The sequence below is a fragment of the Lolium rigidum genome, chromosome 7 (genome assembly GCF_022539505.1).
Source record: "Lolium rigidum isolate FL_2022 chromosome 7, APGP_CSIRO_Lrig_0.1, whole genome shotgun sequence".
In the NCBI taxonomy this organism is placed as follows: domain Eukaryota; kingdom Viridiplantae; phylum Streptophyta; class Magnoliopsida; order Poales; family Poaceae; genus Lolium; species Lolium rigidum.
Genome location: NC_061514.1, coordinates 96,413,494 through 96,438,436, shown reverse-complemented (window position 1 = coordinate 96,438,436; position 24,943 = coordinate 96,413,494). Strand labels below are relative to the sequence as shown.

Sequence of the window (24,943 nt, the reverse complement as noted above, 5' to 3'; positions counted from 1 at the left end):
GCCCAGGCCGCCGGGCAGGAAGGCGCCGCCGCTGCCGTGGGCCGAGGAGGAGGAGGAGTCCATCGCCGGCCGGCTCGGTGCGGTGGATTCGATCCCGACCGAGGGCGCGCGGCAGATCCTGGCTCTTTGTTCGATCCGGTGGCGGTGGCGGTGGCGCTGTGGTGTTCGTCCGGGCGCAGGCAGAGGCGAGCGGCGGACGGTGCGCGGAGGAACTCGGTGGTGTTTAAAGGGGAGACAGGACAGGCTCGGCACGGAGGTGGGAGGTGGTTTTATTAAGTGAACCGAGGTCTTGCGGTGGGGCCCGCATGGCGGTGTAATGGTGCCGCTGACTGGTGGGACCCGCCGGGTTGTTTTTTTGGCTTTATTTCGGGTGTGTGCGCTTTTTTGGCTTTTGTTTCCGTTCATCGTTTTTGGACGCTTCTCCCCCCCTCTCTCAGATCTTTGCGCCTGCAGCGTGGGGCCCACCATCCGGTGACGCTGGGTCCCATGTTGGTCCACATGTCATCGGGTTGATCATTCGTACAGTGCAGATTTTTCTGAAGGGAGCAAAAGATTTACCTCCATTAATTAATTTATTAAAAAGAATTGTAGTACTGACAAAACATAAGCAAAAAAGAAAACAAAAGAAAGACCAAATGGATTACTCTCCCATCATTATACAAAACTCAAATGCTTCATCTGCAGCCCAAAGCATCGCTCGTTTTTTAATTTTGATGATCTCTAGGAGAATATGCGGCTATGCGGCGCGGCTTTATTATTGAAAATTCTTGCGTCACGCAACCATGTGTAATCATGTTGAAGTTGTGTAGAACAATACATGTATTTTCATAAAAAATAATTAATTATTTTTTACACATATTAAGCTTGTATTGCCAAAAAATTGTGTAGTCAAATGACTACACAGCCTAAGTGTGGCTCCGCCACCGGTTACACTTCTTCCAAATGGCCTAACAAACAAGCATAACTAGATGATACCCTGCGCGTTGCTGCAGCATATTTGTTTAGAATGTTTTTAGAATGTATATACAACAAAGAAAATAGGAAAGAGTTGGACTTGGTGCATTGGTTGCTCTTGGAGACATTACACTGACGTATTAATGAATCAATAGACAACACATTTTTCTTTACATATTGGGGTGGAGGGAGTAAACTATAAGCATTTAAAAACACTTGACTCAAATCTAACACAGGACAGATTGAGGACGTCTTACAAATTACGATTGCACGATTTCGAATCTGGCCAACAAAAATAAAAGTTCTTACATATAAAGGGGAGTTGAAACCGTAAACTATCTGAAAGAAAGTGACCAAAAAGTTGTAATATGTGAACATTTTTTGTCCTATGTAGCAGGTAACTCATCCTGGTCATATGCAATCCAACCTTCCTGAAGGCTCTTAATTTCCTAAGTGAACTATACAATTTTCGATGGTAAATAACGCATTATGTGCACATATATCCAAAGAATCGGTCTATCAAAACACAAATAACCTTTGCTCTCTAGAGACATGTGCAAGTAAATATCAAATAAAACAAACTTCTATGGTGATGATGAGATAAACAATCTTCAGAAATAGTTCTGAAATAACATTTACACCGGGAAGGCATATATTGGCCTTTTTTAACATGCCTTGTGAAACAACATATTTTTAATCCCAAAAAAGTTAGGGCTATTTCAATGCGGACAGAGGAGAGATGTACTCACCTGTCCATACTCCATATTGCTCAAAGAATGTTGAAAGTGTACAGTATTCTATAATCTCTATTGATTCATACTGTACATATAATTAACTGAATGGAGAACTGAGAAATTGGAGAGGAGTCTGATAAGGATATCGAATCGGGCATGGCGAAGCGAGGCTGGATGTGAATGGAACTCAAAATTGTGGGCTCATCTGCTCCTCAAGCAAAACCTGCAGCGGTCACTTCTGTTCGGCTTCTATTCCATCGTTCAATGATATTGTGTAAGCAAACTACAAACTGAAGGTATTTTATTTTGCCTCGGTTACTCACCTACGCAACTACTAAAACATCATTATTTATGAGTTTGGTCCTATCTCCACCTGAACCAAGCAAAACTGATAATTTTAATCAAGTTGAAATTCTGTAATGGAATCAAAAGCTTGTAGTAGTGTGCTGAAACAAAAAGGCATGAAACAATAAAGAACTTAGGGCATCTCCAACCGGGCGACCCAAATGGACGCGCTGGGCCGTCCGTTTTGGGCCGTTTGCGTGCCCGAGCGGACGCGCGGACGGTGCCCCGCGTCCGCGCGTCCGTTTGGGTCGCGCGCTGCGCCCAACGCGCCAGATTTGGGTCGCGGCGCCCCATGGTATGTTTTTCTTGTAAAATCACTAGAAAAACGCAAAATAAATTATAGAAAAAATATATAAAATAGTTGAAATGCTCTAAATGTATTATACATTACATAGTCCATGTAATCAAGGATAAAGTATTATTCAAATAAAATGAAGAAACGATACAAAATGCTCTAGGCTCCTTCATCATTATCCGGCGGAACAGCGGCCTGTTCATCCGAAAACGACGGCGAAACAAGTGCGGCACGAACAATGGATTGGGTTGGAAGTAGTCGTTGTAGAGCTGGTCGTGGCCGCGTTCTCTTTTGCGGTCCAAGGCGGCCGCGCGCCCGGCAACGACCCCGGAACACGGGGATCTGCGAGACAATGTGCTCGTGGATGAGCACCGCAAGCATCCGTGAAAAATTCGTCGTCGGACTCCTCTTCGACGACGTGTCGATGAAGTTCTTGAAGTAGTACTCGTCGTCGCTGTCCACCATGATCCGAAAAGGGACACATATTAGTTCGAGCTTTTGAACGAACACCTCGCAGGCGGAGGCGATCCAAATGCTTCTCTAGGGACCTGCAGCCATGGCCGTCTCAGCCGACTTGCGGTCTGGAAACACGGTGCAGGAGGGCTCACCTCCGGCGGAAACGGCGCAGCGCTGCGAACGGCGGGAGGTGTCGCGACGGTGAGAGGACAACAACGCCGGCGCCGGCGTCCTCCGACTCTGCTACGACGCGGCGAAAGCAGCGCGGGACCTCGACCTATGCTTCCGCCCGCTTGCCGGCGTCTCGACGACGATGGCCGGCGTCGACGCGCTCCGAAATCGCCGGTCCGTGGGTGGCGGCGGAGCGGGTGGGGAGATGTGTGCGGCGGCCTTGTGTTTTCGGTGGCGGACAGGGCGGGCCAGGGCGGACAAGGGGAGGACGCGAGCGACCAGCCTTTCGCGTCCGCGGCCACGCAAACCCGGCCAAGATTTGGGCCGGGTTTGCGTCGTTCCGGACGCCGCGGGCATCCGTTTTAGGGATGGGTCCGCGCGCTGGGCCGCGTTTTTGTCCGTTTCGACCCATCCGGACGCGCGGGCGCGGGATGGGTCGCCCGGTTGGAGATGCCCTTACCATCTACACATGGTCGTTTGCTAGCCGCTTTCAGAACCCTTCGAGGGATGGACCAGTATATGATTGGTAATTGCAGCTTCTCCAAGATAGAAATTGATCAATAGTTGTACGAAGCCTACTCAATTGGCTTGCGGCAGCTGGTAACCAGGAAGATTGATGGGCCTCGAAATTGCGTGGAGCTCGAGCTGGTCCACATCTAGGACGACCCAATGGCGTGGCGGCTGCTGCTCTCGAATCGCCAAGACAAACTGGTCGACCTAACCGGCGACCTGCTCCAGAAACGTCGGGGCTGGAATGCACTTCGAGTACCAGCACACCACGAAGCCTGTTATCATGGTGAGGTGGATCGAATGATAAATCGCCGACATGGCCGACGCAGTAGGACTACGGATTGGAACGCATGACTGATTGCGAGAACTGGCATACCATAACTGGCTATGACATCGATCCTGCTTGGGCTCTTAGGAACAGAGCGAGAAGATACTTGGCGATGTGGTGGCTGGTGGGCAGGAAATCTTGGTTGACCATGGGAATTTATAGGAGTTGGGAGGAGAGGGGAGAAGACGGCATGGAGGGAATTAATAACGAACCTCTCGTATACCTGCTTCAATTTTGTGTGGAGCTGATTCTCACCGGAATAGTGGGGAGAGGAAGAGGGAGGGATGCCGTGGACATTGACTCGGAGCCTCAGAGGGGGAGATGGTCGGTCGATCCAGATTTTTCTGCGTGGAGAAGAGAAACAATTCTAGGCTAGTTGGTTCTATTGCCAATGGGCTGAGTAACGGGCTTCTTTTATTATATCGCATAAACCATATCGAATATGAACCGCACCCGATTAGAACAGGAGTATTTATATATTAGAAAAACACGAAAAAGAGACTTAAATTGCTGATGTGGCAAACTGCTGACGTGGATAGGCTGCATGTTAAGAAAAATAGGTTAGTGGGGATGAACTTCTTAGTTATATAGGATAAGGAAGGCCATACCTTCTGTTTCAGGTTTGCTTTGCACGATATCATGGTCCCAAATTTTGAGGGAAAGATCTGGCACCCAATCTTGCGGTTAGATGGAGGAGATGCCAATACAACCCTTCACAATTTTCCAACGCCTTTTGGGGAATCCACAATGGGAGAGAAGATGAGCGGTCGTCTCTTGAGTTTGATTGCAAAGCGGACAAGACCACAATTATTCCACCCCCTCTTTTCTAGACAATATGGCATCCATAGCCTATTCCAGATGGCCAACCATGCTAAAAATGTAACCTTTAGGGGTGCCCACGCCTTTCAAACTAACTTGTTCATCTTTGTGAGAGTAGCACCAAAGAATTGCGCATTATATGCCAAAGTCATTGAATACTCAAAGTTACTCCCGATGTTCTAAAATACTCAACATTCTAGGTCTAAAATCCATTCTAAATTAGTTATATTTTAGCTTTGCAACCAACAACAACACATAAAATGAAGATGTCTTACTACTTCTACTGGATGCCAGTACTTCAATGTAGGTTAGATTGGTTGAGGTGGTACTAATAAATGTAGAACTATTTTTTTCTGACTTTTTTTCTAGAATGTAGACTAAGTCAGAATGGAGGGAGTAGGTTCGAAGAGAAGGAGTCCTCGATGTCCTCATGGAGATGTATAACATTGAGTTGCAACCATAGCCGAAGATATTGGTGAATGTGAGCCGCGGTCAAGTTTGTATCTATCTTAATTTTAGAGACCCAAGCATTGATGTGGATGGCTTGGTTGATTTCCCATTTCTTTCTCGTAGATGCCTCATAGATGAGCGGTGGAATATCTTTTGGCCACATCTGCAATTTTTTCGTTGCCAATGGTGATGCTGGTGGAGGCATATAAGAGGTCCATGTCAACCTCATTGCAAGGAGAGCCCATGCCCGACCAAAGCTTGTTGGGTTCGCGCCATTCAAACCAAGGCAGCCGCAGCCGAAGAGCCCTCGCCAATTTTTTTTACTCCAAGATGACTCGAACTATAAACCGCTTCCCAATTTAACTTGCACCCCCCCCCCGAGATCTCTCTAGTCTCGTCCCGTAGGAAAGCACGTTCAATCTTGTTCATTGTGGCAACGCAACCCGGTGGTTTGTTGAAATGATTAAGGTGGAAGATCACTTGTGAGGTGAGGAAGGATTTGGCAAGGGCTCCCCTACCGCCACATTGATGTTCTTACCAACTGAAGTGCGAAGTTTCCCAACCATATTATCACCAAGGGGTTGGAAGTCCACTTTTTTAGTGTCCAAAAACCAAAAGCGATAGGATCACCGACAAGCCATGGAGAACATCATCAAGATCAATATCCTGACACATAATGGGAACCACCAAGCTTTTTTGGAAGTTCGTATCAAGACCAGTGACCTCACCAAAGAGGCCAAGAATAGAGGAGAGGTTTTGGATGTTTTCTCTCTTTGGAGCAACCAAAATGGCTGCATATGCGAGATGTTCTTATGATTACTCCTCTCCATGTGCAAGAGCTCATGTTTTTTAGCTAGGACACAGGAGGAGTGGCAATAGGGGGTCTCCTTGTAATAGGCCTCTCCCATGCTTGAACAGAGAGCTGGCCACCCCATGAGGAGGTGCAAAGGAACGCGGTAATCCAATCACGGAACTTCGAAGGGAAGCCATGTCTCTCTAGGAGATCCACTATCATTCCCATCTCACGGAGTCAAAGGGTTTGCGGATGTCAAGCTTGAAGTGGACCGTTGGCATATTTCTCTTGTGAAGCCGTCTCGCGGGGTTGCGCACATACATGAAATTGTCGTGGATGCTTTTCTTTTTTTGATAAAAGCAGTTCTTCGCATTGTCGGATGTACAAGCTGTAAGATTGTACTTGCGTCACTTTGGAATAGTATGTGTAAGTTCTTGCATTTACCATAAGAACTTACACATACTAACGATTATTATGGTTAGAATCCGTCATTAATTATAACTTTGTACTCAAAATGCGAAGACCACCCAAGGATGCGAAATATGTATATCATATAATTGGTGGAAGAAAGCAAATTATTGCCATGAAAAGTTAAGGCTCTGTTTAGTAGCTTAGTATATTCAAAACCAAAGTATTTCAAACCGAAACATTCCGACGACTAGCAAAAAGTTACCACAATTTCCTCCTTTCTCAGTTTTATAGAAAAGGAGGCTTGGACCTCTTTCTCTAGTATAAAAAAACAGAGTTTTAGAGATAATTTGGCTTTCAAAACTGTAATACTGTATTCTAAACCATAGTATTTTTGGAAACCACTGTATCTTGAGAAAATTCAAGAATACTAAGGTTGCCAAACACACCCTAAACTGTGGGTTCAGTTGAATAATGCGGCAGGGCATGCTGGCATTAATCTGAATTTGCAGAAACGGGTCAACATTTTCCCAAAAAACACGGCTCCAAATACCTTTCCCTTTTCTTTTTGAACTTGCCGCAGGACGCAGCCATGCTTTGTATACCCGTATAGACATTGTCACACTTTGACCATCTTCGGCCGACATACCTCGGCCAACGCTTTTGCGCATCTCCAATTCTAAATTCAAGCGAGCACGGTCCAATCCGAGGACCTACTATTTTAACAGTCCCTATACTATTTCTCCCGCACTTGTCATCAACAACAATGCCGGCGCCGCTGCCGCCGATGGATCGAGCGATCACATGTTTGCTTTTGTGCCGTACGTGCGGGCGGCTACCGTATTGCGGCCGATGGAAGGAGTAGATGGCCAACCGAGGCAACTATACAGGGCAGCTCAACTGTGCCACACGGTGAGAGAGAGCGACGGAACTACGCCTGAAACACTTGTTTACCCCACTAACCCGAGCTTTTGATCTGCCGAAACAAGGACGCCAACGATGGCGATTGCCCCCATTTTTGGAGGTGTTACGAGTAGGGATTACGCCTGAGATGTACTACCACTAGTATGGCACTTGGAAGCAAAGATAACCCGGGATAATTACAGCCCGCGACTTCCGGTAATTCAGTACTCTCAAAGTACTCCCCAGTGTGGTGGATTTCACTGTCTCCTTTGCTTCCGCCCAGCGTCACTGGCTACAGCAGCAGGCCAGCAGCTGAGCAGCAGTGTGGTGAACGAACGAGTAAGCGTAAAGTCTCTGAAGACTAAGTTTACTTTCGCCTAGCTCTACATCACCCTGGAGCTCGGGTGACTTCGATATTTTGTGGCACCTGATGGAACTCTGATAGTCCGGCCAAGACAACGGAGCGCGACAGCTACCGTCCTCCTGACGGCGACGACAGGAGACCTGGGTGAGAAAGCGTTTCTCTATTGGAGCAGTGATGTAAGTGTCTACTCCATTAAGCTGTCAATTCTTCGGCGGTGGAAAAAGTTACCTCTGGTGGTACTGGTCTATTTGCAGTACTTAATGGACATCTCCCTCTCACGGTGACGCTAGTTTCTCTACTGTAAGAGGTGTTTGAAGTTTCAACATGATAACTATGCTAGCTTGTCTACCGTAAAAAAAGTGTTTAGACTTTCAACATTATGATGACAGCTATGCTTAACTTCTTTACTGTGAGGAAAAGCTGAGGATTCTTTCTGAAATCTGGAGGAAAAGCTGGGGAATAAAGGCAGGCAGGAGAACCTGCACACTACTTCCCTGCATCGTCAAGGAAGTGTTTAAAGTGCCACGAACTATAATATGTTGGCCCTCTGTCTCCGACTAAACTGAACATGCGCTAAATCGCAGGCTTTAAAACTGTACTTTCCGTTCCATTGCGCCTAAACTGATCATTGATCTCGACTGAAGATTTTTCTTCTCCTCTGAACAAAGGGAACGGCATCATGTTTGGCCATTTGGAAGGTTGTTGTCCTACACGAACATCGATCGTGCTCTCAAACAAAGTGCTACGCATCAACGCATGGTCCCAAAGCTTGACGGCGTTTGGAGGATCTCGCTGCAACTAGCTAGCCCTACCCTCAGAGGCCGTTGGGCTACACCGCGAAGGAAGCGAGCGCGACACTGAAAGCCATCGCCACTGAAGGCCATCCATGATGGAAAGAGTCCCGAAATGCCGAGATAAAGCGGGGGCGGTCACCCGGAGAAGTCGCTCGAGTGAGCTCCAGCTTCGTTCCCACACTACTACCACCGTCTCAAGTGTTCTCTTGTTTTGCACAGTTTAGTTCATAATTGTCCTGCAGGTTCATCATGTTCGTCCGGTTTAGAGCAGGTCTAACAGGCCCCTTATAACCCGCCCACCCCGTAAAATTCCGGCGACATACGGGGCAGGCGCGGTTTGGGCCGTCTAGCAGGCCCCGTATTCGGGCCGCCCGTTTCGGCGAATACGGGGCCCAGGATATCGGCCCCTCCGCCCACTATTTATATCGGCCGCGAGGTGCGAGTGAGGGGTTAACCCCTCACTCGCTACCCTAGCTCCGCCGTGCGCGCCGCCGCCTCCACGCCCGCTCCGGCGAGCAATTACTTTCTCCCGCGCCGCATTCGACCCCAGGCTCCGCCATGGACGCCCGCGGCCGCAGTAGCGCCTCTCCGGCGAGCGGATCGAAGCGATCCCGCTCGCCGGACAACGTGGTGGACGCGTGGCGCTTGAAGTGCAAGCGCTCCGCCGCGGGTAGCCGTCGTGCGGCTCGCAAGTACGCCGGCGCGTACTACATGCCGAGAAGCTCCGGGACTTCGCGGCCGGTGGGCGGTGGTACCGACAGGATCCGCCGGCCAAGCCTATGAGCGGCGCCGACTCGAGGCGTGGCGCGCCGAGTGGGAGCGTGATCGCGCAGCCGAGGCGGCATGGGCCGTGCGCATCGGCGAGCACCGGCGGCGGAGGAGGCGGAGGCGAGGAGGAAGCGGAGGCCGGCGAGGAGGAAGCGGAGGCCGGCGAGGAGGACGCGGCATTACTGCGGGCGTTGGCCGAGTCGGAGGTGGAGGCCGCCGAGAAGGCGCGGGCGGAGGCGGAGGAAGAGGCGGCGGCCGTCGCCGCCGTGGCTCGAATTCCGGGCGAAGGAGGCCGCCGCCGGCGGCGGAGGAGGAGGCCGCCGCCGGGCGGAGGAGGAGGCTGCCGCCACCGTTGATTTCGTGCCATACATCATCCTCAAGTAGCTAGGATCGCTATGTATATGTATGATCCAATGTATGATCAATGAAGAAGAACTATGGTTTCATTTTCCCGGGGTTTTAATTTTTAAAAATACAGGGCCAAATACGGGGTCTGCTAGACGGAATGGTTGAGCAAGACGCACTTTTGGGATACGGGGCGAAAAAATAGCGTTATACGGGGCAGAGAAATAAGGGACCTGTTAGACATGCTCTTAGGGTGTAGAGTGGCGACCATTAGCTGAACTAGGTGCTTATGTTCTGGCACTTCACTGACGATCCTAGATTTAGGCAAGTACCCCTAGCTAGAGGGATGCTCTTTTGGGGGTGGTTGGAATGTCCCGATTTGTAGATCGGACATACGCTCATGTGTCCTGGTGGTGGTCCGTGATTCGATTCATCAAAGGATGCGAACAAAGTTTAGGGACAGCTGCCCTGCTAGTTAGACTGTGTAGATCCACTGTCGTCATCATACTTAGGGTCTGTTCGGTTCTGGGATAGACTGGAATGAAATGGAACATTTACATTCCTAGAACCATTCTTGCGTTCGGTTTGGGGATGGAATGGAATGGAACGGTTTCTGGGAATGGCATATTCTCTCTAGATGCGGAACTATCCCGTCCGGCCGATTCGGCCGGACCAAGTGGAATGGGTGACTGTCACACGCTGATTTATTAAGTTTAGTAATAATTAACCAAGTTTAGCAATAATTAATCAAGTTTAGCACTACTTAATCAAGTTTAGCAAATAATTAATCGAGTTTAGAATAATTAATCGGGTGACTATCTCACCCATTCCATTCTCATCCCATTCCAAAACCGAATACAGGGATGGAAGCGTTCCGTGACATTTTTTTTGTTCAAACCAAACACAGGGATGGAACGGTTTCGTGACAGTGGAATGGAATGGTTCCATTCTATTCCACCCCATCCAAAAAACGAACACACCCTTAGTCCATCTCCGACGCCCCCTAGCTCCCCCTCCCCTATATGGAGCGAATGTGTCCACGGAGGCCAAAGAGGAGGCCCAACACCTGCCACAAATGTACCGCGTGGTTTTTCTGTCTGTAGCTGCGGATAGCGCACGCGTCCATGTGCGTGTTTCCGAGAAAGAAACTGTCCACGCGCCAGCGGCAAGGCAAGCGAGGAGGCGCCAGACCACACACGTGCATGTCCTACTAAATGGAGACCAGTGGCGACTTGAGGTCCGACAAACTGCTCCGGCTGTGGGGGCGGTACCATAGCGTGGGGGTGCGCAGGGTTACGCTGAGGCGGAGAATCCTGGTGGCAGCGACTGGACGAGGACCCCGCTCATGGTTGTGGGAGGTCGGCTTCAGCCACTTGTGAAACTTCATCGCCGGCGAGAGTGGGCAGTGATGGCTGGCAAGCGAGAGTGGGCGACAATGGAGTGGATGGAGGAGAGGTGGGTGCATCGGCGATTAAATACCCCGGATCATCAATGCCGACACGCAACTTCCAACACCATCGGCAGCAATGACGACGCAGGAGTTGAGGCGGCGGGCACGGTGGTCAGCGATGGCTTTGATAGCCAACGCTGTCGCCGATCAGCCTTGTGCCTTCGGATCGCTTCTAAACAAGACCGCGGTACATGCCGAAGCGTCGGTTCCCCAAATTTAAAGGCCCGATGGGTCGCGGCGAACGTATGGAGTATACGTGGCCGGTCTATTCGAACAGCTAAGACCCAATAGACCAGCCCGCTAAAAATGCCTTAAACAATAACATTGGGTGATCTTTTTCTAGGTCTGCCCTGCGCGGGACGGGAAGGGGGAAGGGGGAAGAGTGAATCGAGACAGTGAGACTGACAGAGACCCGCACCTCGCAAAGGCAACGGGAAAAGATGGATAGGTAATAAGATCTTTAAAGCGCACGAGGGGACCCACCTGTCATAGAGCACACCAGCATAAAGCAAAAAGGTCACTGGCATTTTAATACGGAGCGATGGAGAAATAGGAAAGTGACCGTTGGAAGCGCGCGGCAGCGGACATTACACGTCTCTGTATCCTGTAGTCCCGCGGAGCGTGTACGCGGAGATATTTCCCAAGATATTTTCTTCAGCCGTAGCTATACGGTTTGTTTCAGTGTACACGGTGCTTCGTGCCACTGCTTTGCAAAGAAGCAAATCGAAGAAATGGTGATCGATGCGTGCGATCTTCGTTGACGGTCGAGGTTGCTTGCCTGGTCTCTCACGGGCAGATTTATGTCCATCTTGCTTGCACATCTTCTCCGGCCTTGTAGTTTAGCTTCGGTTGCTTTATGTGAAGTAGGCCTGTAGGTGGTCACGGGCCGTCCACGGCGCCGCCAGCCCAGCCCAATTAAAACCTTGAAGCGAACACCCACGGTGAGGGGCAGAAACGAGACGGGCTTCCGCTATGGGTTCACTACCGCCGCCACGCCGCCTCGACAGAACAAGTTCTTCCAGATCGAGACTTCTCCGCTCTCCCTCGCCCCGGTCACCTTCGACGGGCGGCGCGCCATGGCTGGCGAAAGTCCGCCACCTCTCCATCTGCTCCCTCCCTCCGCCCAAACGGCCGCCTCTCCCTCCCTCCGCCCCCTTCTCCCACCACGACCAAGACCTGTGGGGATCTCCCGGCGGCCGGCGAGGTTCTTGGGTTCCTCAACAGCACGTGTCCGGCGACGTCGGTGTGGTGCTCCACGCATCCGGCGAGGCCGATGGTCTGCCTGGAGACGCGCTGCAGGAGCTCCCCCTTGGTGCCGGCCTGCTGCACGACGCGGAAGCAGGTGCTGACGATGGCGCAGACGTGGCGGTTGGCGAGGGCCAGGGCGGCGCGGCCGCGCACGCAGGCGAGCAGCACCTGCAGGACCCTGGCGAGGACGGCCTCCTCGGAGGCCGGTTTCGGTGACCTCGAAGCGGCAGCCCGTGACGGCGTCCACGACGGCGACCATGGCGTCGGCTACGCCGGGGCCGGGCGCCACGAGGTCGAGCGAGAGGATCTTGTGCAGGGAGGAGAGGGCGGCGCCGGTGATGGGCGCGCCGGTCTCGTCGGAACGCACGACGTCGAGGAAGGGGCGGAGGTAGAGGAGCGGGTCGCCGGCGGGGCAGCGGGTGCCCCAGGAGGCCGCGCGGCGGCGGAGGGACTTGAGGCCCGCGATGAGGGGGTGGTCGAGGTACTCGTCGTCGGCGCCGCCGCCGTCGTCCCCGCCGTAGCGGACCCCCGCCCAGCGCACGTTGCGGCGCATGACGGCCAGCACCGTGGCCACCTCGGACGCCACCACGCACGCCATCGCCACCGCCGGCGACGGCGACGCTGCCCTGAGGCCGCCCATGGAGGCGGACCGGAGCGGGGCGCGGCTACGAGGGCATTCGGGAGTGGAATTGGGATTCTGATATGCGTGCGAGGTGAGATCTGATTTCGGTTTGGTCTGATCCCCTCATTCCCCTGTGATACAATTTCGTTTGACTAACGTGCACGAGGTGGGGTTGGCGGACGCCGCTTTGTTCGTGCTAATTAAGCAGGCACAGACGGACGTCCCGCTCAGGTCAGGCGGTCAAAAGTGAGCACGTAGCGGTCAAATGTGAAATTGTGAAGTGTATTTTGTACGCTAATACTTTACTCTTCGCTGGATTTTAGCTTTTATGATATTCTCTGTCACTTATCTAAATACGAAACTAAAAACATATCCCACAAAGGCAATAAACTGCGGACCTTTTCATCGTTCTCTCTGAAACCAAACTATCAGAAAAAACACGGTTGCACGTGACCGAAGCTCATTCGATCAGTAATCTCCAGACATGAGTTGCCAATGAAGTTCACCGGCTGAGCCTTTCGGAACTCGACAATCCGACCAAATCAATACGGGCAAGCATCAAGCAAACCTTCGTCTTGGCGCAAGAGGATTTCTAGGATCGCCACCTTTATTCAGCCAGCCGACCACCTCTGACAGAGAAGGCCACCACCGCCATGCTAGGGGCCAATGCTCAAGGCTTCCTCGTGATGTGGGAATGAACTAGATCACCTCTCGCATGATACAACGAGGTGCTGCAAGGGACGTCGGAGTTTAAGGTTTGGTCCATATGAACCCATCTGAGTCCAAAACAACCCCGCCCGCTCTGGCACAGCCTTCTACTGGCCAACTACACCACTCACCGCGGAAGCTCAACGATATGTGTCGGCCGCCACCAGCCCGCAACACCGCCGTCGAAGAAGAACGAGCAGACCTCGCTACCACGCTCCAGATCTTGGCCGAGGAAGAACCGCGACGCCATGAGGTTTTTGCCCGACGACGTTCGTGGCATCGGGAGGAGGCGTGTGTAGGGTGAACGAAAGGTGAGGAGGATGCTGAAAGAACATATCTCTAACTTTATAGTTTTATGTGTTTGATGACAACATGTGTGAAACATTTATGTGCGTTGAAATGGTGCAGAGCCTAATCGTGATCGAATTCATGTTGAAAAGCAAGAAAAGGAGGGGAGAAAAATAGACCCATGCCGGATAATTCGGGGCCGGATATTTGCAAATATCCGTCCCCCTGAAAAACGGCTAAGGACTAAGCGACCGAGATCTCAGTACACCCCCCGAATATTTGACCGGATATTTGTTTTGGCACCGGATAATCCGGGGGAGGGGTGGGGGGATATCCGGCCCTTGCTTGGGCCGGAATATCTGGCCTCAACTTTCTGCAACGGCTCGATTTTGTGGGAGGTATAAATACCCCCTTTTTCCCCAAGCTCAAGCTGCTCACTCCTTTAAAGTTCATCCACCATTGTTGAGCCACAGGAATCACTTGATCTCCTCCTCCAACCATCTAAACCTCTTGATTTTTAGAGAATCAAAGGAGAAGACCCCGATCTACATCTTCATCGAAGCGATTTATATTTTTCCTTCATTTGCTTGAAGGCCCCTTTGCTAGTGTTCCTTTTAGAAACCCTAGTTGTTTTGTGGTTGATTTGATCTTGTTGGTGTGTTGTTGTTAGAGCTACTGGAAGCCTCCAATTCGGTTGTGCATGTGTGCCCCAAGAACCTTGTAAAGGTCCGGTTTCCGCCTCGAGAAAATCTCTTAGTGGACAAGTGGGCTAGGCCTTTGTGGCGTTGCTCACCGGAGAATAGGGTGAAACCTTCGTGGCGTTGGTTAGGCCTTTGTGGTGATCACACCCCTGCAACGTAGACGCACTTCCCTTCAAAAGGAAGAAACTACGGGATCGTCTCTTGTGTCTCCACGTGCTCCACTCTCGGTTACCTCTATCTTTGATTGCATTATTATATCTTGTCTAGCTATATCTTACTTAGTTGCATACCTTGTCATCTAGGGAAATTCACATAGTTACATATCTAGAGAATTTACGTTTGTGTCAAGTCTTAATTGAAAAAAACTAAAAATTAGGTAGCACCTATTCACCTCTTGTAGATGCGACATACGATCCTTTCAGATGCCCGCCGCCCGGTGCGGCCCGACGTGGTCGCATAGAGTCATGGGTGTCGCATAGAGTCGTAGGCAACCAGAGCTTGGATTGCGGCGGCAGGAGGAGGAAGAAGATAAATGGTTGCGACCGCGGAGCTCGGTCCTTGATGGAGTTAACTGCATAGCAAAACTCGATGCGGGCCGGAATGCAAAGTTTAGTTCGAGCTCCAAAAGAAAGAAAAAAGTGTTTCAAAACTGAATAAAGCTAGTGACCAACTCCAAAACAGGCTAGGGCTGCTGTACTTGCGCAGGCTGGTGAAGGACTAAATGTCTAAAGGACGTGGCTAGCTAGTATCCGGTGCTGGTTTGTCTATCCCAGCATCCGGGTGCTCTTTTGTTCCACCCATCATCAGGGTGCTCTTTTGTCCCACCCAGCACTCGCCCAAAAAAAACACAGACACATATTCGCTCCGGTAGCTGACCAGGTTCTCCAACACTCCAACAGTCCAACGCCACCTAGACCATCCCTCACGTGATGGTGTACCTCTAGCTCACAAGCGCCAACCACGGCCAAGGACCACGTGACGCCCCTCCCAGCACTCTTCTCTTCTTTCTCTCTTGCAGATCTCCATTGAACCTGCAATTCACCAGATTTGCCATGATTCAAGGCTTAATAAATCTATTAAAACAAAAGGATGGAGGTAATCAGAGCACACGTAACCTAACGTCCCATATTCCCCCTTTATGTATCTTCTTCTTTTACTCCTAGATTAGGGTTCTAAAATAAATCTATTCTTAAAACACAACAATCAAGATTAAGCAAGCGTTTGCATATTAGATCCATTCACACACACCCTGGATATAAATGATGTGGTAGACCCAGGAACTTAGCAGCTACTTGGTACATCAACTTAACAGAAAAAATGAGCAACTTAGAAGCTACCTACTACCTCTGGTCTGAAAAAATTGACGCACCTAACCAACTAACAACGCCCATACGCAAGCCTCCCTCCGCGTCGATTAAATCCGACCGGAGGTAGTAGAAAGCAACTTTCATCAATGCTTACCCAAGTTAAAAATACCAGAAATCAAATTAACAAATCATCAGTGAGTAAGTTAACTAAATGGATAAGATACTTACCTTGGTCAGGGGCCATGGCGAGCTTGCGCTCATGCTAGGCTTCGTGGGTGTCGCCACCTACTCGAGGTAGCTAGGCGCCATGGCCTCCTCCACCACCGTGCTCGAGATGGTACTGGTTGTGCGGCCCTAGATAAGAACTTTAAACATCTTGACAAGGCAACTTAATTAGACTACTAACCAACTTGTGCATGTCGCTCAAAAACAAAAACCAGATAGATTGTACTAATACCCAACAGCTTAAGCATGTTGAAGGAATCAAGTTAATTAATTTCACTACTCGACTTAAGCATGTTGGCAAGACAACTCTAAACTATAGTATCCAACTACCTACAATGTGAAGCACAAACTAAAAAAGGAAAAACGTGACTAACAGGAAAACCAACTTAATAACTTTCACCTTTGAACTCGAGCATTCTAACAAAGGAAACTAACTTAAAAACAAGAGCCAACTTGTATAGGTTAGCTGAGGGAAATAAAAACCTAGATATAATGTAAAGGACAACATTTTTTGTAAGAATCAATTTAACCAAATTCAGTACCAACTTAACCATAACAATTAAAACAACTTAATTAAAATCATGAACCAACTTATGCATGTTGATGAAAAGGAAAAGGCTCGAAAAGCTACAGGTGGTTTTATACCTCCTAGGAAAAAACCCCGTGGCAACTTAAACCCATGATGTGAAAATCAAACTTAGCTATATGTAGTACATAACTTAACCATGTTGTACGAACAACTCAATGAAAAACAGTATGCAACTTAAGCATGTTGAACCATAAAAAGCAAAAAAGGAACTTAGTTACTTTTTGTAACCAACTTAAGCATGATGAACAATCAAATTTACCGAAAGCAGTAGCAACTTAACCATTTAGTCAAACAGCAGCTCGAGCAGGTGACCACCAACGAAAAACAAGAAGACTGACATTGCAGAATGAGTCAATTCAGCGGTTGACAATTTTATAGGATTCTGAACATGTAGTAGCATGGGCACCGTTTACATATCTTTTGTATTTTATGCAGAATCATCTCACTTCTCCTACAGAGATACCCTTGAGAAAATAATTCATCTATAAATATATTGAAAATACTTACTTTTCCCACAAAGTACAAACATGTGATAGCTAAAGAAAATACAGGATGCCCACTCTGCAGGCAGGTCAATACTATATGAATTATCATGGATGTAAAGTGGTACTTGCAGCTAGACGTGTTTGCAACAATGCAGAATAAGTTGAAGCACTTGGTGTCTAGTGATTCAATGATACAGAGTGCTAGCTGGATGGGAATGCGATTAATGTGAAGCATCCCTTACTCACAAGTGAATTTTTTCATACATGGCAACATTCGTGCACATGAATGCTCACTATCACTAGGACCGCAACACTACAAGATCAAATATCTAGCTAAATTGTGGGCATTATGATGATTTTTACATGACATCTACATCCTACATAGCCGAATCAGCAGGAATGGGGTGGAGCACACATAAAAATGAGCAGGGAATATGCACCGCAAGCTAAAATCCCCACAGTCTAGCCCATATGCAACTTAGGTATTTAGCAAAAAGCAACATAATTATGATGGCAATCAACTTAAAATGAACATTGTGCCCACCTTTATGAATTAGCTTTACTAAAAACAGCTAGCCCATAGGCAAGTTAGGTATTTAGAAAAAAAACAACTTAAATCATGAAGGCAATTCAACGTAACTTGACCTTATGCTCACCTTCATGAATATAGCTGTAGTAAACAGAAGTATCCCAGATGCAACTTAATAATGATGCCAAGTCAACTTTTATTGCATATTGTCGAAAAACAACTTAGCATATTGTGGAAATAAAAGCCGTCTACATCGCTTTGATGCAGAGGCTGGAGCTCCCCTATTTCAAAAAACAGCTAGCTAACAAGAAGGCAACTTGGCTGAATTCACCATACTACTTCAGGAAATTTGCTTGTAACTCAAAAATTAACATGATACATACAGAACTTAGTTAAACATGATGACAAAAATTAACTTAGTTAAAAACAAAAACCAACTTACACATGTTGAATAAACAACTCAATCAAAATCAATATGCAACTTAAAAATGATGTTGCTAAGCATCAAGCTAAAAACTATAAGATGATGCATACAGAGAAAAGGTAACTTAGTTACAAACTAATAACGAACATCATCATATTAGCAAAACAACTTGGTCATAATCGGTATGCAAATAAACCATTCTTTAAGAAAGGCATTAATAAGGCAGAAAACATTTACTTCCTCCAATTCATAATAATTGTCGTGGTTTTAGTTCGAATTTGAACTACAACCATGACACTTATTATGGATCGGAGGGAGTACCCCAAAATCAGTACTAATAAAGGTAGTGGACATCAACAATTCACCCAATGTTTTTGCCAATAATCAGTAACTACTAGAGGTAATAGACATCAACATTTTACCTAAAAAATTGCTCTCTACTTGGCGAGACGTAGCATTGATGCTTGATAAAAATGAGCGGCAAAAAACTTACTTAAGGGTATGGGCAACTTAATTAAGCGACTAGAAACTCTACTAAAGTGAAACATAGCATGGATATTGCATCAAAACAAAACTTGATAAAAATGAGTAGTAAACAACTTACTTAAGGATATGAACAATTTAATTACCAAGGATAATCTACTCAACTGAAGTGGCTAGCAACTCTACTAAAGAGAGTTCAAGCGATTTAACAAAAGAGAAGGCAACGAGATGCACTTAGCAGTCAGCCGTAGCCCTTATCCCTGGCACTCCTGAACCCGCCGCCGTGTATCCTTCCAATTCTCTAACCGCCGCGTCAGTGCACGGACAGCCCGGGTGTCGCGATGAGCTAGTGAAGGGATTTGCTCCTCCATGGAGACAACGTTGCTAGAGAAAGAAGTAAATGGCTATGGTGTAATTACTAATTAGAGTGTGATTGATTTGTGTCCGAATTGTTAAAATAACTTAAACAACTACCACTACCAGTATGCAACTTAGAATTAAATTTACACAATAAGCACCTTAACGAATTCCAGTATCCAACTTAAGCATATTAGTAAAGCAACTTAATTAAACCATTATCCCCGCTTATGCATGTTGATGAAACAAAAAAGCACAATGGCTACAGGTATCAACGAGAAACAAACAGATTTGATGAACTTGAAAAGCGATGAAAGTCAATAGTCAATCCCTGAATTGCAGATATCTCTAGAGCAGATATGTTACACGAGCAAACATGGCATCAACGAGAAACACAGAACAGGGCATGCATATTCATACCTGAGTTGCAGATATCGGATGCCCACGAACCTCCACAGTCAATCCCTGAAGCACTTGTGCAGAGCAAAAATCCACTACACAGGAAATTGCATGCAATGCTCAAGTACATAGCAAATCAGACCATTCCATGGCATAAATTTGAACTGAGAGCACCAAAAACATGGCATCTATGAGAACACAAAACAGGGTGTGCCGTACCTGAATTTTAGATCTATGATGCCCAACAGCCTACGTGCGGCCCATCTATGAAGCCCTTGCCCGCAGGAAACCCTCCATCGATGAATCTATGAACACAGACGAGCTTCCACCGCTCTCTCGCGTGCGACGCCCTCTGGTGACGAAATTGTAACGCCCCTTGCCCCGATGGAGATCTGGGACGTGAGCTCTAGCTAGATACAAGGGGAATTGAATCAGTAGAGAGAAGGAAGAACACGGGAGAGAGAGGATAGCAGAGTTCTGGGATAGTTTCCTTTCTCCTTTTTCTTTCCTGCTCTCCACGTTACAGGGTCAACCAATATAAACTTGGCTGCCACACTCAGGCCTACACTCACGCGCTACACACACGCCTTCGAACCCACTCAACGTCGAAGGCGTATTTCTGGGTCTACGTCTTGACCAGCTCAGGTGTGACATTGCTCCCCTCTGGAGCTCGTGCTTGTCCCCAAGCACTGAACGCTGGATAGCGAGCCTTGAGCACTGTGAGGTCTTCCCAGGTTGCGGCGTCTGCATCAATGTTCTGCCACTTCACCAAGCCCTGTGGAATGGCCGCACCGCCTTTCTTCACTAGACGACGATCAAGAATAGCTTCAGGTATTGTTTCCACCAGGTCAAGTTCAACGATCCTGGACAAATCATGGAACACCGGAGTATGGTCAGGCACAAACTCCTTCAGTTGGGAGACATGGAAAACCGGGTGAACAGCACTTGACTCCGGCAGGGCAAGACGATATGCGCGAGTGCCCACTCTTTCCAGCACTTCATACGGCCCAAATAATTTGAATGCCAACTTGGGACAAGGCCTGTTTACCACAGATGATTGTGCATATGGTTGCAGCTTAAGGTAAACTTTATCACCCACATTATACTCTTTGTCTGAGCGTTGACGATCTGCTTGCATCTTCATGCGATTCTGTGCATTAGCCAAATGCCACTTCAGTCGCTCCAGCTGAGCTTGTCGGTCTTGCAGAATCAGAGCAGCTTCAGTTTCATGTTCCAAATCCATCACCGGCATTGCTCCCAGGTTTGGTTCACAACCATACAATGCTTTGAATGGCGAAGAATGAATAGCTGAATGGTAAGAGGAATTGTACCAGAGTTCAGCCAAGGGCAGCCACTGTCGCCACTTCTTAGGTGTGTCGTGAACGAAGCAGCGCAGATACATTTCAATGCGCTGATTTACCCGTTCGCTCTGTCCATCAGTCTGGGGGTGGTACGCTGTCGTAAACTTCAGTTTGGTACCCATAGCAGAGAACAACTCTTTCCATAATTTGCTCAGGAAAATTGGGTCACGGTCAGATATAATCGACAAGGGCACACCATGTAACTTGACCACCGAATCCAGAAATTGTTGCGCCACCGAAGCTGCATTATAAGGATGCTTGAGGGGTACCAGGTGTGCGTACTTGGTGAGGCGGTCGACCACCACCATGATGACGTTGGCACCCGCAGAGAGAGGGAGGCCCTCAACAAAGTCCATTGTTAGCTCCCGCCAAATGCCAGAAGGAATCGGCAAGGGTTGTAACAACCCCGCAGGTCTAGTGTTACTGTGTTTGGCCCGTTGGCAAACTGAACATTGTCTCACAAAATCATCAACAGCAGTTTTCATACCATGCCAGGAGAACAACCTTTTTAATCTCTTGTATGTGGCTAGGACACCTGAATGGCCACCTAGGGCACTGTTGTGGAAGGCGTTGATCAACTTGGTTTGCAAGGCCGAGTTTGCTCCCACCCAAATCTTCCCATGTACCTTGATCAATCCTTGTTGCAGCTTGAATCCGTGGTCATCAGGACTGTGTACTGCCAACTCTTTGATTTTCTCTTGAGCAAATGGATCAGTAACATAAGAATTCAGTACTTCCTGTAGCCACGTAGGTCGTACTTCAGATATGGCCTGCAATTGAAAAACTTGACCAATGCGAGAGAGCGCATCGGCCGCTGTGTTCTCAGCCCCTTTTTTGTATAGGATACGAAACTGTAGTCCCATTAACCGAGCCATTGCCTTGCGCTGCATAGGTGATTGCAAGACTTGCTCATCTAAATATGTCAGACTATGGTGATCTGTTCTGATCAGGAATTCACCTCGTTGCAGATACGAGCGCCACCTCTCGACTGCCATGATAAGAGCCAGAAATTCCTTTTCATAAATGGATAGTGCCCTATGTTGCACACTCAGAGATTTGCTGAGAAATGCTAGAGGGTGTCCGTCTTGCATGAGCACTGCCCCTATGCCGGTGTCGCATGCGTCAGTCTCGACCACAAACTGTTTCTCGAAATTAGGGAGTGCTAAAACCGGTGTCGTCACCATAGCTGCCTTCAACTGGTTAAATGCTTCTTCAGCCTCTATTGACCATTCAAATGATTTCTTCTTCAACAGATTAGTGAGGGGTTTCGCCATAATTCCGTAACCACGCACAAACTTGCGGTAATAGCCGGTCAGACCTAAGAACCCTCGCAGTTCAGTGACATTTGATGGGCGAGGCCAATCCTTCATCGCCTGGGTCTTGCGAGGATCTGTGGCAACTCCATTGGCTGACACAATGTGTCCCAGGTATTCCAATTCTGTTTGTGCAAACGAGCACTTGGATGGTTTGACATAAAATTGGTTGTCACTGAGCAACTGAAGCACTGCTGACAAATGTGTAGCATGCTCTTGCAGGTCTGGACTGTATACAAGAATATCATCCATAAATACAAGTGCAAATCTTCTTAAGCAAGGGCTGAGGATGGAGTTCATGATACATTGGAATGTGGCTGGGGCATTGGATAATCCGAACGGCATCACTCTAAATTGATAGTGGCCTTGATGTGTTTTGAACGCGGTCTTTTCCTCATCCTCTGCCCGCATACGAATTTGATGGTACCCGGAGCGTAAGTCCAGTTTGGAGAAGAATTTAGCCCCTGCAAGTTCATCTAATAACTCATCGATGATTGGCATTGGAAAAGTGTTCTTAATCGTGAGCTCATTGAGACGCCTATAATCAATACAAAACCGCCACTCGCCATCCTTTTTGAGGACCAAAAGCACTGGAGATGCAAATGGGCTCATGCTGGGAACAATGACCCCAGATTTGAGCATTGCTCGTATTTGGCGCTCGATCTCATCCTTGTGCATAGGTGAGTATCTGTATGGTCGAGAGTTGACAGGAATTGCATTTGGTTGCAGAGCAATGGCATGATCATACTCACGATGTGGTGGAAGACCTTGAGGTTCAGCAAATATAGGGGCAAAACTGTCAAGCACCTCTTGAATCTGTGGTGGCATAACTGTTGTTGTAATGTTAGCATCAGCACCTTCTAGTACTGCAACAGCCCACACATCATTGCCTGATGCCCATTTCATCAGTTGTTCTACGGGCAGCTCACACAATTGGTCTTGTTCTTTTGACTGAATGCCTCGCAAAGTCACTGCCTGCCCATTTAGATCAAATTTGAGCGTTTTGGTGACCCAGCTGCACCTCATATCTCCACAATTCTTGAGCCAATCGACACCTAATATGGCATCATATGCTCCCAGAGGAAGTACCCGCATATCAGTTGCAAATGTGTATCCCTGTTGACTGCCAAAACCCACCGGCGGGCAGCGGCCTTGTCAACACTGTAGATCCGGGGGGAGCCTAGAGCTGCGGCTGGCTGAGACCCCTCCGAGCGACGGCCCGCAATGCTCTTCTGGTCACACGCGGCGTTGCGAAGTGCAAGGGCGTGCCACCTGACCTATACCTGGTCAGGAAGGTGATGAGGTTGCCTCGCTTAGTTTCTCGCGGGGCATACATGTAAACGTTAAATACGAGCCTCGATCGGCTCTCGGGTTATCCCGTGAATCGGCTCAAAGAGCCGATCCACCCATGATCCGTACGGGGTGCACGAATACTTGGTGGTCCCGCTTGATCAAGATGAAGCTAATGAGATCTACGACGATTTAGGGTTTTCACCACATAACCGGATCATCCTACTCCCAGGTTGGGCCTTGCGGCCACGCACGGTGCTCGTAAGCCGATCCTAAACAAGGCCGAGAAAACCAACATGAAGTTGATCCTAGGAACATCCCGTTTAGGACTTGCGAACGCCACCCTACGTGCCACTCGGATCCTCCCCCCATTGTAAGGCCAAACTATTGCAGATATTAAACTAATCCTTGTAGAACAAGGAGCAATCGTAACGGATCAGATCTACTAAATAATGATCAAGCGGGTGCCGCCCCCACACCCGGGATAGGCGTGAGGACGGCTAGATATGCAAGGGTTGCACTACGTAAGCATGCTTAAACGAAGAACAATGCTAACCCTAACACATCTAATGATAACTACGTTGCTCGCCATCAAAAACGCTTCGCAGTACGAGCAACGCATGAACAACGTGGAGCTTAGGCCGCCTAGATCGCAAGATGCGATCTAGGCGACATGTCGCTACCCGATAGAAACCCTCGAGATGAAGGAGTTGGCGATGCGCCGAGATTGGTTTGTTTTTGGGGTTGAACGTGAGTTGTTGTTTATTCCATAAACCCTAGGTACATATTTATAGTCCAGTGGACTCTCTAATGCGGGCGTGCACTAAACCGTGCACGATATAAACTCTAACTTCTAAATCGATACACAATCTATTATACTAAGATACACGGGCTAACCAGCCCAAATTCTCCGTGCAAGGCCGCTTCATAGTTCTTTCATATGTAATCTTCCAAGCCTATCTTGATCGCGGCCCACCTCCTGATTTAGCCAAAATCTGGTGATAACACATGCCCCCCTGGTTTTGGTAATGATAATTTCAAAACCACTCTGTTTTTTTTTTCTTCAGAGGGGTCGTATCACAGCAGAGCGGAACTGTCGCAGCATGCCTCATCATGACGACTCGCCCTCCCAACTTCTCTGCACGATTTGACAGTTTTGGCACCATATCCTCGAGAACTGCTCGGAAATCAAAAACCCCCACCTCCTTTTATTTAGCCGCAACGAACGGTTCTCTTCTTTACCCCTTCCGCAGTGGCGCTCCAAAACCCTCCCCGCAACCATGTCCTCTTCCTCTTCCTCTTCTTCTTCGTCGGATCTTTCCCACGTGTCCTCTCCCATCCGAGAGTCGACGCCCTCGTGGGGTACGCAAGCGGCGTACGACATCCTTGCCCCGACAAAGTGGGACAAAGAGGACCATGATTCCTCCGTCTGGTCCGAGGACGACAAATCCCAAACCGACGGGGAGAGCGACCTCCGCTTCCTTGCTGATGAGGAAGCGGTGGTGGAGAGCGAAGACGACCGCCTCTCCTGGGCGGATTTCACCACCTCCGAGGAGGTGAAGGAGGAGGGAGAGGAGGAGGAGGATGAAGACAGCTCCTCCGACGAGCCGCCGGCCAAACGCCGCCACCTTCGGCCCGGGAACTTCGAGCGACGTCGACGGTGACGACGATGCCGACGAAGAGGATGAAGACGACGAGGGTCCTATCGGCGGCCGCCGGAGCAGCGA

General features: G+C 48.6%; 1 pseudogene; it reads right to left on the bottom strand.

The window, feature by feature from the left end:
- Positions 1-11,940: 11,940 nt before the first annotated feature.
- On the bottom strand, positions 11,941-12,748 carry LOC124671705 (annotated as a pseudogene).
- Positions 12,749-24,943: the final 12,195 nt, after the last annotated feature.